General features: G+C 37.3%; 1 long non-coding RNA gene across 1 annotated transcript in view; it reads left to right on the forward strand.

Annotated features, from left to right (window-relative positions):
- LOC107698039 (uncharacterized) overlaps positions 1–706 on the forward strand; it is a 1389-nt gene extending 683 nt beyond the window's left edge. The window contains exons 2-3 of the long non-coding RNA XR_001635296.1: positions 272–348; positions 619–706. This is a non-coding gene — a long non-coding RNA (uncharacterized LOC107698039). The remainder of the gene's footprint in view (positions 1–271; positions 349–618) is intronic.
- Positions 707–3885: the final 3179 nt, after the last annotated feature.

A 3885-nucleotide genomic window follows, 5' to 3' on the forward strand; every position in this document is an offset into this window, starting at 1 on the left:
TTTAGGGTTAGTAGAATAAGTTGACAAAGAAAGTGTTAGAAGATATTAAGCAGACAGTCTACTAATACTCTACTACTAGTTGACATGTAGTTGCAAAGATACTTGCTGTTAATAGAATGTCTAAAGTGGACTATCGAAATAAAGTGTTACCTAATTTTATTTTAGCTGTTCATGCATTTTTATTAATCACTATTCAGATTTTGTTATTAGAGTTTTATTCACGTATGCTAATATGAATCTAATATGAGCTTTCATTTTAAAGATATGACAGCATTTGCTTATGCAACTTTTAAACTGAGATCATCTGTTGAGCTGAGCAATGATGAAATCATTACATATATTGAAAAGGTGAGCTATTATTTTGTTATTAACATTTTTTGTCTAATTGTAAGCATTACGTTGTTGCCGAACTGTTGAAGAATGAACAACAAAACACATATCAAGCAAGCAATTACGATGGAAATTTCATGTACCCAGGGCAGGAAAACAACAACTCTCTGTTTAGAATGTGACATCTGAGAAAGAGTTGGCTGACAGCAGAATAATTAGATATAGAAGCTGTTGTTTTATTTTGTAGGTAAATTAACAGATGTTACTTTACTTTTTTTTTCATTGCAGTTTGTCAAGCACTTTCAATCAAACATTAGTGGGACCATCAGGATTACTGTGAAGAAATCAAGAAAATTGTTGGCCTAAGGATCTGATGGAAAACTTGTGACTGACCACATGCCATCCTCTTCATCAATCTCTGAAAGTTCTCTCCTGAGCCAAAGCGAGTGCCCCCTCGATGACTAGACCCGTGAGTTTTTGGACTTAGCGTACCATGCACAGTTTCTGGACAGCTCACTCATTACCTACTTCCGTACTGGACTCAATGAGCCATTAAAAACACAACTACTCAGTTATGGTCCTCGCTATGGTCCTAACCCCCAGTGCTCTCAAGCCCACCATTCCTTCCACAGTCCACTGCGCTTCCCATAATGCCGGTTGCCATCTTGTGTCTGGACCGTACACACTTCCCCCGAGGCGGTGGCGACCGCTACAAACTGCTGTCTATTATTCCATTTAATTATTTTCTTTGTATCTCTTTTTTTTTGTTTTGAGATATTGCAAGAGGAGATGCTCTAAGTACCTCAGGAATACATGTTAAATCCTCTTATTCTCAGAAAACCAGACAGGTACAAAAAAATTTCAGCTAAGTAGGATGTCAGAAATACTTATATACATTTTTCTTGTACATTTTTTTTTCTGCGACAGAAAATACATCTGTCCACACCAGGGTGTATTATGCCTATTGGGCCTATATATGGATTCAGCCTTATTTTGTATGTTTTATCAAAATTAAGATATTGCCATGATCTCCAACTGGAGTGGCTATGAACTCCACCAGAGGGCACTCCACCTCTGACTCTTGCCACTCTATCCCAGACTACATTTCACATAATCCTTTGCCGGAGTCATCATCTCTGATTGCATTCACCTTGTCTTGTTTCCTCGTCAGTTTCACCCTATTTATAGCCTGGTTACCCATTCATTCACTGCTCAGTATTGTTAGCCTGTAGCGTTCCCGTGTTTCCCTAGTTTTCCTAGTTCCTTGTTGCCTTGCCTTGTTTGGACCCTGGACTGTTTCCTTGTTTCTGATTGTTTGCTGCCTGCCCTGACCCTTGCCCATTTTGTGGATTACTCTTTTGTCTGCCCTGGATTATATCTGTTTGCTGTTGTTTGACCCTGCCTGTTTGACCACACTTTTGAATAAAAGACTGCATTTGGATCCACTGCTCCGTTGTCACGTCTCCCACATTACAGATATAATTTACACTTGAATAGTTTTATTAAACAACGAAATTAAATAGTCTTCAGATTGTATAATTTATTTCAATGCTTACAGTCTATATTTATTTATTAGGTCATAGGCATAAACGAGGATGCATGATTGCATTCGAGTGTGTGGTGGGAGGGTGTGTGTGCTCATGGGTATGTATTTGTGCTCACGTATGATACTGGTTTTAATTGTTTTAAATAAAAGTTGGCCATTTTTAAATTAATAAAATGAGTTTCGAGACATAGAATGTGGTGTTTTTCAAATGTCCTTTCTATTGTTGTTATTTAATGTTCCAAGACTTCCGATGCAAAAGCCTCATCTGTCAAAAATGAGCTAACAATATTGGGTGAATTCTCTCTACACATAATATACCATCATAAAATACTTTAACTTCCAACCAGGTAAATCCCAGCCTCAACCTATTCAGAAGTACAGACAGAAACCTATTCATAGTCAAGGTGTCTGATAATGTTAATTTTGATTAAAAACATCAGACGGACTTCTTAAGCCTTCTTATGTGTATTCATACCAGTTGCACTTAGTAAACATTTTAAAAACATGTTTTTTCAGACCAAACAATGAGTTCTATTGAATCACTTTTTATACCATTGTTGCATGGTGTCCATTACAGTGGACAGATATGTAACTCCCTCAAAATAAAATATATACTTCTTGTTTAAAAGTAAAAACAAGCAATAAAAAAAATATTTTGTGATTTAATAATTCATGCCTGAAAGGGTTAACAGAAAACACTTTTCAAAGTACTACAACAAACGGCTTGTTCAGACTACAGCGTGCTTCTTATTTGATATTGTGAAGTCACAGTGTCACTCATTTAAATAATTCCACTCATGGGTGAGGCCTGGTTGAGCTGCGCTAGAGAAGACGAAGAAGAAGGGCTGCTTTAGTAGCATGTTGTCGCCATTGCGAAGAGACTGTTTTTTCCACCCCGGTTCCAAAACCCCTCTGTTTGGCCTTCCTAAAGCAGACAAACTTATTTTTAACACTGTTCCTAAACTTTATAACCCCAACGTTCATCTGTGTGCTGCACATTTTACAGAGGACAGCTTCCAGAAACTAAGTACAATGCTAGCTATGCACAAAAGCTTCTCCTGCAGCTGTATATTTGCAGTTTTACTGTTGTAATTAAATAATACTATACACTGAATACACATTATCGTTACACCTTTCCTATATACAGTAAAAAAAAAAACCTCTCTGAAACATCCTGCTTGCCAAAATCCGTTCTTGCAAAGGTTCTGCACGATTGTAAACATTCTCAGGGTCTGAATAAAATTGACATCATTGTTATTATTTACAGCTGAGCAGATGAAACTCGTGGTTATGGTAAGGGACGTGACCTCTCCGAAACACACTCTAAGCGGTTCGCTAATCACAACGCACTGGGCCAGCTAACCAACAGTGCTGAGGTCTGTTCTTCGTACCTCGCTTAAAACATCTGAGATGATTTGACTGATGCCAGATCTTTCAGTCATGATAACTGATCTCTGGCTAATTTGGTTCTTCAAACAAGCTAGCGGATTGATTAAAATATCTGGATGAAGTTGTCTGAGATTACACTGTGTTGACATGTTCATTAGAAAGGGCAGATATATGGATACTCGAAACCACGATCAGCAGTGCAGTGATTGGCTGGTGGCAAGACAGCAACGTAATGCCATCATATAATAAAGATCAAGGACACAGCCTAGCGAGCAAAATTACATCAAAGTTATAATATGTAAATAAAATGTGTAACCGTTTTTAAATTATTCACAATCAATTTTCACCCTTTCTAGGGTTTGTACAGGCTTTGCATTTTTCAATGTCAAGAGTGCTGAACTTAGCAGTTCATTTAATTTTGAAGCAGATTTGTTACACGTGACAGCATTAACTAAAGTTCCTTAATCCATAAGATCCATCTTAAGACATAAATGTTGAAATTAATTGTGCATCATGAAAGCATTCTGAGATTTGAGAAGTGAGTCTGCATCTCAAATGAATGCACGGCTCAGACAAACTGTACGTAATGTGTGTATGACTGCAATAAAATTATGAGATAA

The sequence above is a fragment of the Sinocyclocheilus anshuiensis genome, unplaced genomic scaffold, assembly GCF_001515605.1.
Source record: "Sinocyclocheilus anshuiensis isolate Anshui unplaced genomic scaffold, SAMN03320099.WGS_v1.1 scaffold1501, whole genome shotgun sequence".
Taxonomy (NCBI): Eukaryota; Metazoa; Chordata; class Actinopteri; order Cypriniformes; family Cyprinidae; genus Sinocyclocheilus; species Sinocyclocheilus anshuiensis.